Source organism: Phacochoerus africanus, chromosome 5 (assembly GCF_016906955.1).
Source record: "Phacochoerus africanus isolate WHEZ1 chromosome 5, ROS_Pafr_v1, whole genome shotgun sequence".
In the NCBI taxonomy this organism is placed as follows: domain Eukaryota; kingdom Metazoa; phylum Chordata; class Mammalia; order Artiodactyla; family Suidae; genus Phacochoerus; species Phacochoerus africanus.
The window spans coordinates 12206474-12220427 of NC_062548.1; the positions used below are offsets into that span (position 1 = coordinate 12206474).

The 13954-nt window shown below is 45.1% G+C and overlaps 1 long non-coding RNA gene across 1 annotated transcript in view; it reads left to right on the forward strand.

Annotated features, from left to right (window-relative positions):
- The first annotated feature begins 226 nt into the window (after positions 1-226).
- Positions 227-13954, forward strand: part of LOC125126722 (uncharacterized) — a 37736-nt gene continuing 24008 nt past the window's right edge. The window contains exon 1 of the long non-coding RNA XR_007134766.1: positions 227-388. This is a non-coding gene — a long non-coding RNA (uncharacterized LOC125126722). The remainder of the gene's footprint in view (positions 389-13954) is intronic.

Below are 13954 nucleotides of genomic sequence, written 5' to 3' on the forward strand. Positions count from 1 at the left end.
ATGGCTTGAGTGGGCTGGAGTTGAGTATTTCCTTTCCCCCAAGTCAGTTAGGCTCTGATAAAACCCCTGTAAGTAAGGCTCTGGCTAGAGAATTGCTCCTGAGTGCAGGCTTTGTTAAGAAGAACAGAATGCTCTGGTATATTTCATAATGGTTTGTTTTCTTCTCCCCCTGCCAGAAGCACTAGGGGATTTTTCTCTGGTATTCATCCTGAGAACTTGGTAGAGCTTCAGGAGGTAAAACTCACCGAAAGTGTGGAGGGTCATCCTGTGACTGAATCCCTTGGAGTTTTTATTTATCAGACCTGTCCACCCTGAGCCTTCAGCAGTTTGTCAGTTGCAGTTCACGTTCCCCTATCCCAGTATTTGGTTCCCATTAGTTTCTGCTCGGGTAAGCTATGATTCTCTGCATTCACCTGCCTGTCTCTGCAGTTTGGGGGGAGAGCCGTTATACCTGTGACCTAGCTTCACTGATAGATCTGAGAAGAATTGTTGCTATTTCAGTTTGTTCAGCCTTTTACTTATTAAGATGGAGTGATGCCTTCCAAACTTCTTACATGCTGGGTGGGAAACTTTCCCTAAAAGTTTTGGGGTTTTTTTTCAACATGAATGGATGTTGGATTTTATTGAATGCTTTTTTCTGCCACTGTTGAGAAGACTATGTCATTTTTAACCTTTATTCATTAATATGTTGTATTACATTGACTTTTTTTGTAAATTAACATTGTATTTCTGGGATAAATTCCACTTGGCTTGATGTTTTATCTGTTTTATATGTTTCTTGGTTGATTTGCTAATGTTTCTAATGGATTTTTTATCTTTATTCATGAGAACTCTTGGTCCATAACAGGGAATCAGCAAACTTTTTCTGTGAAGAGTCCAGTAGTAAATATTTGAGGCTTTGCAGACTATATAATTTGTGTCGCAACTACTCAACTCTGCCACTGTAGCATGAAAGCAGCAATAGACAATACATAAATTAATGGGTGTGGCTGTGTTTTCATAAAACATTATTGACATAAACAATTGCAGGCTGGTTTTGGCCCCTAGGCCATGGTTTGCTGTGTCCCTGTCTACATTTGTTAGGGTTTTTTCCCCCTTGTAATGTTGTTGTCTCAGAGTAACACTGGCCTCATAAAATTAGTTGGGAAGTATTCTCTTCTATGTTCTCTAAAAGTTTTTGTGAGGTTGGTATTACCTCATTCTTAATTGCTTGCTAGAATTTACCAGTGAAGCCATCTGGGGCTGGAATTTTTCCTTGTTGGAAAGTTTTAACTCTAAAATATAAATTTTAGTAGATATAGACTCATTCACATTTTTCTGTGTTTTCTTTGTACTGAGGCATAAATCACATACCATAAAATTCACTTTTTAAAATGAACAATTCAGTTTTTTTAGTGTGTTCACAAAGTTGTACAACCATCTTCCAGTTTCATAAACATTTTTATCCATCCCCCCCCAGAATAACCCCATACCCATTAGCAGACACTCATTGTCCCCCTCCTCCTAGCTCCTGGCAAACCACTTTCTGTCTCTATAGATTTGCTTATCCTGGACATTTAATGTAAATGAAATCTTATAACATATGACCTTTTGTGACTGGCTTCTTTCCCTTAGCATAATATTTTCAAAGTTCATCTATATTGTAGCATGTTAAATACTTTGTTCATTTTTATAGTTGAATATCATTCAACTATATGGGTATACCACTTATATACCATATGTGGGTATACCACTTTATATTTATCCATTCATCAGTGATAGATGTGAAGGTTGATTCTGATTTGGGGCTGCTATGGATAATGTAATGCTATGAACATTAGGGTGTGCATTTTTGTGTGAACATATGTTTTCAGTCCTCTTGGGTATATACATGAGAGTAGAATTGCTCCTTTGGCAACTCTATGTTTAACTTCTTAAGATACTGCCAAACTGTTTTCCAAAGTGGCTGCACCATTTTCTGTTTCTGCCAGCTATGTATGAAAGTTCCAATTTCTCCACATTCTTGTCAACACTTTTTATTGTCTTTCTTTTTATTATAGCTATTATAGTGGTTTTGATACATCATGGTGTGGTTTTGATTTTCCTTTTCTCAGTGACTAATGATGTTGAGCTTTTTTTCATGTGCTTATTGGCCATTTTTATGTATATCTTCTCTTGGGAAATGTCTATTAAAATCCTTTTCCAATTTAAAGAATGGGTTATTTATCTTTTTATTGTTGATTTAAGAGTTCTTTATATATTCTAGATATATATATATAGCTGATAGTGCCTTATCAGCTATGTGATTTGTAAATATTTTCTCACATTTTGTGGGTTGTTTTTTCACTTTCTTAATAGTGCTTTGAAATACAGATGCTTAAAATTTTGATGAAATATGATTTACTTCTTTCTCTTGTTGCTTGTGCTTTTCACATCTTATCTAAGAAGCCATTGCTTAGTGCAAAGTCACAAAGATTTGCAACATTTTCTTCTAAGAGTTTTATAGTTTTAGCTCTTGCATTTGTGATTCTTTTAGTTAATTTTTATGTATTGTAAGAGGAATTGTTTCATTACATTCATTTTTGAATTGTTCACTTCCAGCATATATAAATTCAATTGATTTTTGAATATTTCTCTTGTATTCTTGCTGAATTTGTTTATTAGTTCTAATACTAAGTGTGTACGTGTGTGTTCCTTAGGATTTTCTATGAATAAGATCCTGTCATCTGCACATAGAGATAGTTATACGTCATCCTTTCCAACCTAGATGTTTTTATTTCTCTTTCTTGCCTAATTGTCCTGACATCTTTGTCCTATTCTTGATCTTAGAGGGGAAGCTTTCAGTCGTTCACAGTTATGATGTTAGCAGTGGGTTTTTCATAAATGCCCTCTATGCCATTGAGAAAGCTGTGTTCTCTTGTAGCTCACTCAGCTTCTTTAAAATGATGATTTTGAGTTATTTGCCAGGCAATTCATAAATCTTCATATTTTTAGGGTTCATTTACTAAAAAATGATTGTATTCTTTTGGTGGCTGACATGTCACCTTGATTTTTTTGTGTTCTTGAATGTCTTGCACTGTCTTCACATTCAAAAAAGCAATCACCTTCTCCAGTCTTTACTGACTGGCTTTGGGAAAGAAATACTTTAACCATTCAGCCCAGTTAAGAATTCTGAGGCTCTCTCAGACCTTTTCCACATGTCTTGTTCCCTTAGAGGGGAATTCTTCTATTGATTCTTTAAAAATCAGGCTGGAAACTGAGGGTTGTGTTTGTTTTTCCCAGGGTTGTACCCTGAAAATGCTCAAGTTTGGGTGCTTCCCCTCAGTCCTAGAGTCAGGCCAGCGCTCTGTATGTGCTTGCAAGTTGTCTGCAAAGATTCATACTCAGTGTCCGTGCGGGCATGTGCAGGGAACCGGCCGTAGTCGTATGTGTAGAGCTTTGGAGGTACACTTGGGCCAGTTGAGGGGGTCTGCAGGTGAGGTGTCCCAAGGGCATCAAGGGTGGGCTTCCCGATGGAGCCCACAAAGTGGTTTAGGATCTGCAGCCCTTTGATGGGCCACGGCAGTAGCAGTGCTGAGTCCTTAATTGCTAAGCCACTAGGCAACTACCAGTTTCTTTTGAGTCCATTTTAGTAATTTGACCCTTTCTAGGAATTTGTCCATTTATTCTAGGTTATCTACTTTGTGGTATGCAGTTGTTCATAGTATTACTGAATAGTCTTTTCTACTTCTGTAAGGTTAATAGTAAGGTCCATTTTTGCATTCTCAATTTTAGTAATTTGAGACTTTGCTCTTTCTTTTTTCTTTTCTTTTTTTTCTTTTTTTGGTCTTTTTAGGGCCGCACCCATGGCATACAGAGGTTCCCAGGCTAGAGGTGGAATCAGAGTTGTAGCCGCTGGCCTACGCCAGAGCCACAGCAATGAGGGATCTGAGCTGCGTCTGCGACCTATACCATGGCTTACGGCACTGTCGGATCCTTAATCCACTGAGTGAGGCCAGGGATCAAACCTGCGTCCTCATGGATGTTAGTCGGGTTCTTGAACCGCTGAGCCACGACAGAAACTCCCAGAGACTTTGTTCTTTCTTTTTCTCATTCAATCTAGTTAAAGGTTTGTGAATTTTGTTGATCTTTTCAAAGAAACAACTCCTGGTTTCATTCATTTTCTCTATTGTTTTTCTATTTTATTTACGTTCCTTTCATCTTTATTTCTTTACTCAGCTATAGTTTGCCCTTTTAGCTTTTATCTCTTGTACCAGTCTTGATAATTTGTATCTTTAGGGAATTTGTCCATTCCTCTTGAATTTATTGAATATATTGGCATGATATTGCTCATAATATCCCCTTTTTATCTGTTTAATGCATATATAAACTTTAGTTATGCCCTTCTTTCTTTACATTGATCATGTGGTATACTGTTTTTTGTTTAAGGAATCTAGTCTGAGTTTTAATATTTGTGACAAGAATCTTAGGCAGCCCTATCTATGGTCCCCACCTCCTGGTATTCTTTCCCTTGGGTTATCTTCTCCCCTTAAGTATGGATGTGACCTGTGACTTGCTTCTAATAAGTAGAATATAGCAAAGGTAAAGGAATGTGCATGATTATGTATATATAGTTGTTTTATATGAGATAATAGTCGACATTACTAGGAGATCCCTCCTCCCCCATGGCTTTGAGGAATTAAGCTGCCATGTTGCAAGCTGCTATTTGGAAAGGGCCTTATCTCAAGGGGCTGAGGGTGGCCTCCAGCTGACAGCCAGCCAGGGACTGAGGCTCTTAGCTCAGCATCCTGTTAGGAACTGAATTCTATCGATAACCATGTAAATTGAAAGTGACCTCTTCCCCAGCTGAGTCTCAGATGAGATAGCTTGATTGCAACCCTAAAGCTAAGACCCAGTTACTCTCTGCCTGGACTCATAATCCACAAGAACTATGAGAAAATTAGTGTATGCCACTTAAAAGCCCCTGTGTTTGGGGTAATATTGTTATATAGCAATAGATAAGAAATTCTTTAATAATTTGAACTTTTCAAATCAACTGCTTTTTGTATCACAGTTTTCTTTATTGTTAGTCTACTTTCTGTTTCATTAATTTATACTCTTTATTATACATATTTCATATCTCAGGTTTATTTTGCTGTTTCATTTCATAGCTTTTTAAAGTAGAAGATTGATTATATGCTTTTCACTTTGTGTATAGCAATGAAAACTGTAGATTTTCCTCTAAGCACTGCTTTTAGAGCTACTTCCCACAAGTGTTGATACAGTCCTTTCATTTCCATTTAGTTCAAAATACTTTATATTTTCCCATGTGGTTTTTTGTTTTGTTTCACCTATGGGTTATTTTTTAGAAGTATGTTGATTTCTTAATACCTAAGAAAATTTCCAGATATTAGAATTCACCTTGTTTCCCTCCTCTTAGGGGTCGCAGTTCAATGTTGCTTCTTGTCCATGTTGGACAGCTTCTGTGTCATATCTTTTATTTGGTTTTCTACTTGTTAAAATGGGAGGGCAAATCCAGTGTCTGTTCCTCTTTGTAGCTAAATACAGAGTTATATGTTTGAGTTTATCTTTACCATCTTGTTTCTTTTTTTCTCTTTGTTCCCTCAGCTTTTTTCATTTTTGCTTCTTTCCCTTCCTTGCTTTGGACTGACATTTGTATGTTTGTTTGTTTGTTTCTTTTGGTTTTGCCTTACATTGTTATCATTTTTAAACCATTGAAAACTAAACTGTTAAACTACTAGCCTATTATCTAGTTTCTCTCTCTTCCCCCGCCCCTGTGTGTGTGTGTGTGTGTGTGTGTGTGTGTGTGTGATATTGCTCTAGAGTTACACTTTGGATTTGTAGTTTATCATATTCTACTTTTAAAGTATATTTAACACTTCGTGAATAATATAAAAACTTTACAACAATACTTCCACTCCCCCTTTCCATCCTTTGTGCTATTGTAGTCCTTCATTTTACTTCTTTGTAGGTTATAGACCCCACAATACAGTGTTATTTTTTCCTTAAAAATCAGTTATCTTTTTTCCTTTGGTGTTTTTGTTTGTTTATTTGTTTTTTTAGGGCTGCACCCACAGCATATGGAGGTTCCCAGGCGAGGGGTCCAATCGGAGCTATGGCCACCAGCCTGTGCCACAGCCACAGCAACACTGGCTCTAAGCCATGTCTGTGACCTGCACCACAGCTCACAGAAATGCCGGATCCTTAACCCACTGAGCGAGGCCAGGAATTGAACCCGCATCCTCATGGATGCTAGTCGGGTTTGCTAACCGCCGAGCCATGGTGAGAACTCCAAAAGTCAGTTATCTTTTAAGGAAATAAAAATGAGAAAAAATGTATTTTCTACTAAGTCCACATATTTACCATTTCTGGTGCTCTTTGTTGTCTTGTATATCATATTTACATATGGCATCTTTTTCCTTAAGCCTGAAAAACTTTTAAAATATTTTTCTACTGTAAGGTAAACTGGCAATAGATTTTCTTACCTTTAATTCCAAAATACCTTTATTTTCATCTTCATTTTTGAAAGTCTCTTTTCATCAAATAAAGAATTCTGGGTTGAGTCTGTCAGGAACCTAAAGATGCCATTTTATTGTTCTCTACTTTTCATTGCTTCCAGTAAGAAGTCAGGAGTTAGTCTTATCTTTATTTCCTCTGCATAATATATCATATCTCCCTCTGGTTGTCTCCCTTTTTTTTGGTCTTTGGTCTTTTTAGGGCCGCACCTATGCACATGGAAGTTCCAAGGCTAGGGATCTTATTGGAGCTGTAGCTACTGGCCTACGCCACAGCCACAGCAATGCAGGATCTGAGCTGCGTCTGCGACTTACACCATAGCTCACAGCAATGCCAGATCCTTAACCCACTGAGCAAGGCCAGGGATCGAACCCATGTCCTCATGGATACTAGTTGGGTTTGTTAACCACTGAGCCACAACGGGAATGCCCCCCCACCCCAGTTTCTTTTAAGATTTTCTCTTTATCATTGGTTTTAAGCAACTTGATTATGATGTGCTTTGGTGTGGCTTTCTTTGTATTTTTTCTCCTTGGGATTGTTTGAGTTTCTTGGATGTTACAGTTTATGTTTTACATCAAATTCGAAATTTGAAAGAATTTCAGCTCTTATTTCCTAGCCCTATGGTTCTTCAGTAATAAATGAATTAATGTTGTTTCCAAGTATCTATTAAACTTAAAAAAAATCTTTTCCCCCCTCTAATCTGCATCGAAGCTCATCCAATGAAATTTTCATTGCAGACATATTCTCGGCTCTAGCAGTTCCATTGGTTCTCTTTTATGTCTTCTCTCTGTCTCTCTTCATTACATTCATTTTTTATTTTAAAATATTGAATACATTTATAGTAGCTTTTTAAAAGTTTTGTCAGCTCATTTGATTATCTTTGTCATTTTTGGATCTAGTCCATTGATTTTTTTTCTTGGTTATGGGCAGTGTTTTCCTTCTTGGTTCCCCAGAAACAGAGGCTGAGTCTGTTATTAGAATTAGGTGCAATGATTTCCTGAGGGAGGGAGGCAGGATATGGCCTTAGGAAAAGTGTGTTTTGGGCCTGATTTACAGGGAAGGCTGTGGAGCATAAATTGCACCACCATTTTCACTTCCTAGAGACAAGAAGGCCCCCATTTCAGCTGGTCATTGACTGTCAACTGCTTGACTTCCAGGCTAATAGCTCCCATCAGCTGAGAGTCCATTCTCTGGGGAAGGGACAGCTGTGAGCCAGGAGCAGTCCATGTTCACAGCTCAGTTGTATAGGTGCAGCCAACAAAGGGGATCTGAGCGGAGTCCTGCAACAGCCTCGATCATGACATCTTTCTCAGAGTGTGCCTGACAGCAAGCGCCATTCTGGATGTGCGGGTGGAGGTTAATTACCCTAGAAGCAACCCTCAACCAAGGAGAAAATGCCCATCTTTGTCACTCGGACAGAGCAATTGGGTAGCATTCTGTACAAGCCCTGGAGGTTCCCGTGGAGTTGATCCCCTGCTTGCCTACAGCAGACCTTGAGAGAGTATCCTTAGGTGACTTGCGTACTTTCTCTTTTCCTCACTCCTGTCTCTTGGAATCCTCTTCCAAATTCATGCCTCACCTGGGCACTGCATTTGGGGGAATCCAGACTATAACTCTTGGAGTAGAAGTTCTAGACTGAACCCTGAGGGTGACAGAGACCTGTAGAAAGGTGTTACACTTCCAGGGTGACTTAATTGAATTTTCACTTTAGAACAGTCCCAAGGGGCAGTGAGAAGTGGGGATGTCACAGTGGACCATGGGAGAGGGGTTCAGCTGGTGGGTGTCAGGGGAGGAAAAGGACAGCAGTCACTGAGAGGGTGTCACTGATTGGAGAGGGCAGGGAGAGTCTCTAGCCCAAAGCCCTGGCAGCCTGGAGCCCGGATCCTGGGCAGCATGGGTCTTGGAGAGAAGCTGGTTGGGGGCAGCAGGCGGATCCGGTTTGCCCAGTGCCCTGCTTCTTTAAAGAAGCAATGATTGCATGAGATGTCCAGGGTAGGCAAGTCTGTTGAGACAGAAAGTAGATGAGTAGCTGCCTAGGGCTGGGTGGGGGCGGGGGAGGCCGGAAGGATTTGGGAGTAGGGGTTGATAGCAAACGGGTTTATTTTGGGGATGAGGAAATGTTCTAAAATTGACTGTGGAGTTGATGGTACAGCTCTGAATATGCTAAAAACCATTGAGTTGTACACTTCAAATGGGTGAATTGTATAGTACGTGAATTATATCACAATAAAGCTGTTGTTTAAAAAAAAAAAAAAACCAGTAAGTGCAAAGTTGTGCAAGGGATGTGGAGTTGGCCGAGGGAGGGCACTTTGGTGACTCATGGAAGGTGGAATGGACCTCCAGAGTTCTTTCACTCACCCACCTTGTTTACCAGTGGGGCGCAGGGAAAGGGGGAGTCGAGGGCTTAAAGCCAGGTCTCGGGACTCCCTGGTGTAGTGTTCCTCCCGCCACCACCAGCCACTTTGCCTGTAGGTGCCCCCTCCCGAGCCACTTCATCTGTAGCGTTGCCTTTCCTTTTGCCAGTGGCCTGCTGAGAGGTGGGTGACAAATTATATGAATGACCTTTCTGCTTTCTGCCCCCTCCCCTGCCTGCCTGGTGAGTCTGACTCCCGCCCCAGGGGTCTTCTTGCTGCCAAGGAGGCGGCCTGGGAGGACCCAGCTTGGGTGGAGGGACAAGATGTTTGGTTCTTTGAGCAGGAAGAGTTGGGAAATTGAGTCTGACACCTGGCAAGGCCCACTGCCCGGGCAGCACGCAGGGGAGCCTGGCCGGCACCCCGGCCAGCCTCTTCCAGGCCAGCCCCTTGCCAGGGTCCTGGCAGAGGCCAGAAGTGGGCGCGCCGGGGGATGGGGGTGGGGTGGGGAGGTGGTGGAGTGGGTGGGGGTGTAGCAGACAGCCTGTGGGTAATGGAAAAGCTAGAACATTGGTCATGGAGGGCCTGCAGTATTCGTGTGTTGATGTCAACAATAGAGGAGGAATTTGTGACCTTTTGCCAAAGATGCTGGAATTCCCAGTGGCTGCCTCAGAACGCATGCTCGGATCGCTCCTGGAATCCTCTTGCCACCCTTGCTTCACCCTTGCTGCTAGCAAGACCCCCAAGGCCCCTCGGTCTCAGATACTTCCATCAACTTCATTATCCCATTCCTGGCAACACCTGCCTGCTCAGAAACCTACCTAGTGCTGGTACCCAATGTGCCCCTTTTGCCTGTCCAGTGTTATTCTCAGCAGACCCTCTGCTGGGCTCTTGTCTCCCCACTGTAGTGGCCTGGGGGCTCAGGGCTGCTCTGCATTCACCCAGTAGAGCCTTTGCTTTCCTGCCGACTGTGGCGAGGGCCTTGCTTCCTCCCTTGAACAGGAGGGCCTGTCCCCAGGCCACCTCCCGACTATCTGGCACCCCAGTCACTAGGCCTCTCACTGAGTTGGAAACCCCTACCCAGTCAGCCGCCTGAGTCATTCCTGACGCTTCATTCACATTAGCTAATTCTTGGGAGGCAACTGGATCCCCTTTCTCCCCATCCTGTTATCTGGAGCTAGATGCTCATTGGTGACACTGACTGGTCAGAGGGGCTTCGGAAACTATAATAAAGTTATGGCTAGAGGAACTTCTGCGTTTGGTGGAGGGTCCTGGGAACTTGCGTGTTTGGTGGAGGGTCCTTGCAGCAGTTCTCTGACTGTTAGTTTCATGGTTCCTCTTGCCTCCAGTTTCACTGGCCACAGCGGCATCCCCATTACCAGCACCCTCGCCACCACCACATCTCTGTCATTCCCATCATTTTCAACATCATCACCTCCATTCTCTCTACCACATCTACCATCACCATCACTCTAGTCCCATCCCTGCCGTCTTCACCAGCTCTGTCGTCACCACCACCATTGTCAGTGCCAGCTCTGTCGTCACCGTCACCATTGTCAGTGCCAGTTTCTCCATCACCTCTATAATTTCCTCCATCTTCACCTTCACCAACCACACCACCTCTACCATCACCACCACTGCTACCCACCCAGCTCCCAGGTTAGGCCCCTGATGTCACTAGACATTTCTTAACAACCAGGCCTGTGTCTGGAGAGGTGGAGTTTGGCCAGAACCAAGGTCCCAGCTGCCTTGTGGCTCACATTTGCCTGTGAGTTGAACTCTTATCTTGTGCAGTTATGGTAGAGGTCTGGGCTGACTGGCCTAGAGTCTGTGCAGCCAATGCCTGAGAATCCATCTGGTTGATGTGCCCTGGGGCCAAGGAGCTTGTCCTCATATGTAACCTCAGAGACAGCAGGAGATCCCAGGGTAGGGGAAGAGCCCGAAGCTGGAAGCACTCTGGCTGTGCCATGGACTCAGCGTGGCGTCCAAAAGTCACTGCTTCTCTTTGGGCCCGCCTCTTCAAGAGCAACCCTCCCTTTCTCCACGGAGAGCTCTTGACAGATGCAAAATGTGTCTGCAGCCTCCGCTCCCCCGAGGGTGTGCTGCCCAGCAGGTCACCCCATCCAGCCCACTTGGGTTATTTCCAGCTTCCACCTCTTACCAGTTCTGAGATCTTGAGGAAATCATTCATTCTTCCTGCAGATCTTCCATTGCCTTATCTGTAAGCGGAGGTAAACTCTAGACTTTACCTCTTAAGACTGCTGTGAAGATTAACTGAGCTCATCCACGGACAGCACTTAGTTCAGATTCTTACCAGAGCCTGAGGCCTGCATGGGTGTTGTTGCTCCACTTTGCAGTGGGGGATGCAGAGCTGACAGTGTATGGGTAGGTGGTGGGGAGTCGGCAAGGAGAATTGCTGAGGTCAGTTTGCTCAAAAGTGACAGAGCAAGGATTGGGAGCCAGGCCACGAGCGTTCTGGTTCCTTTTCAGAGTTCCTGTTGACTTGGGAGCATCTGCCCAGACTGTGAGGGCCACACAGGGACATGGAGTCTCCTGCCCTGGAGCCCATGGCCTGGGCTGGGGAGGGGAGAAGACAGGGCCCTGGCAGGAGAGCCCAGCTAGAGTGTGTGTGCTATTCCAGGCCTGCCTGCAGGGCTCAGGAGAAAGTCCTTGACAAACTTGGGGCAAGTGTCCCAGAAAGGGTAGGCTGGGTAGATGTTAGGGAGCCATGGGGTCTTGGGCCACCAGAGGCAAGGAAGATGGCATCCCAGTTAAGAGAAACTGAGCAAGTATTGGAGACTCGAGGGAGCATGGCCCGTGTTGGTCAAAGAGGGTAGACTGGGTTCAAAGGATCCTGAATCCTGAAAACTGAGGGCCGAAGGGTCCTTGGAGGCCATCAGTGTATCCACCTAGTTCAAAAGAGAAGCAGAGCCAAAGGGCCAGACAAGGGCAGAATCAGGGCTGTCACCAGAATTCTTCCTTCCTGCCACCCTGGGCTTAGAGGGGTCATTCTGATCATCATCACAACTGTTGAATGTCACAAAGTCTGGTGGTCAAGTGCTGGCTGAAGCCCTAGACTTTGTTGTTCAAAAGGGACAAGGTGTCCTTGTTATGGGTCCCTCTCTAGACGAGGACTTCAAGAGAATGATCAAGAGGAGTTCCCATTGTGGCTAAGCGGTAACAAATCCAACTAGTATCCATGAGGATGTGGGTTCAATCCCTGGCCTCGCTCAGTGGGTTAAGGATCCAGTGTTACCATGAACTATGCTGTAGGTCACAGACACGGCTCAAATCTGGCATTGCTGTGGCTGTGATGTAGGCCAGCAGCCACAGCCCCAATTTGACCCGTAGCCTGGGAATTTCCATATGCTGTGGGTGTGGCCCTAAAAAGAAAAAGAGAAAGAGCAATCAAGAGAGTGACCCAGCAATGTGAGAATTCCTGGCCACAGATCTTTCGGGAGACTCTTCCTCCTGTGCCATGATCCTTCTGGGGGTCACTGCCTGGTGCATTGTCATCTGCCCTTTAGTGAGGCCCAGCTAGAGTCTGGGCACTGCGTCAAGTTAGGATCCTCATTTTTTTAGTGGAGAAACTGAGGTTCAGTGAAGTTAAATCACCTACCCAGGTGCTTTGCTAGAGCAGGGCTGGAGTTGGATGCAAGGGGTGTCTGTTAGATACCCCCTTGTGAGACTCATGCTAAAGCCCCCTGACTCCATGTACTTGACCAGAGCCTGTGGGGGAAAGGGATGAGCTGGATGGTGATTTGGGGAGGAGTGGAAAACAGGATGAGCAGCTGTGGCCACAGCCAGCTGCGTGCAGGCCAGGGCTCCCTGCCACCCACAGTCCAGCTTGCTCCCTCGCCAGGGCCTCTTGCCTGCTGCACTGCCGGCGGCCAGAACGCCCAAGCTCCTGGGGCCACCACCCTCTCTCCCCGAGGCCCTGGCACAGCTCCCTACGCCAGTGGGCCTGGATGCTCAGAATGCCATCCACAAGTAGGCTCCAGTTCTATAGCCCAGTGTGGCCAGCCATGGGATCTGCCATGGACACCCGGCCTTACTGAACAGGAGGCCCAGGGCCTCTAGGGCTGCCACTGGCCAGGATTGGGCTGTGGGCTGCCTAGGCAAAGGAGTGCCCCCCTTCCACCACCCATGCAGGGGAAAGCTATCTGAGGTGGAATGGGGGGCTGGGGCCTAGGCAGTGACTGGGCACCTGGGGAGGGAATTTCCAGGTAAAAGGCAGTCTGAGGTCCTCATACCCAACCATCCCCTGCTGGATGGCCCCCGGGTTGCTGCCAATCACTTGCTTCCCCTGGTCCTCCTCTGTAGGTCCTGTCTCAGTGGCTGAACCTGCCAGCTCCTCAGTCCCCACCAGAGTCCTGGCAGCCCTCTAATGACAGCCACATGGTCATTGCTCCAGGAGAGACCTCTCCATCCTTTATGCAGTCATTCACCAGCCTCTGCCAGAGACCTACCCTCTTCCCCCAGACCTGCCTCTCAAGCCCCATTGGTTGTCAGGGTAGGCTTGAGTAAGTGGCATTTGGGGCCATGTCACCCCGAGCCTTATGTCTTCCCTGGCTCCATGTGACTGCAAAGAAAATTCCAGCTCCTTAGCCAGTTGTCAAGGTGCCTGGTGTCCCAGGCATCCATGCTCTCTGGGCCCCAGTCTCCCTTCCAGGTGAAATGTCTCTGATCCCCGTTCAGTAGCACCTCCTCAGTCCCAGGCCTAGAAAGTTCTTCCCACAGATTTGGCTAAAACACGCACCCTTCATGAAGCATTCCTGCTGACTCCTTTGGCCTGGGGGACTTGCCGTGATGTGGTGCATCCATGTGCCACCCTTATTGCTATGCTCATGGGCACTGATTTGGGTCTTAGCCTGCCTTGCCTACTACAACGGAATATTCCTTGTAGTAGGAATATTCCGTTGTAGTAGCAGGAATCAACCCTATTTCCTTCTATCGTCCCAGTGCCCGGCTCAGGGTCTGCCCCAGAGAGAGGATGCAGGAAGTGCATTCATCCATCCGTTCATCCATCCGTACACTTTTGAGATGTTCTTGGAAGACTGGACAACATTCTCAAGCAGGACAGCCGTGGGCAGCTATGCTTAAAACCG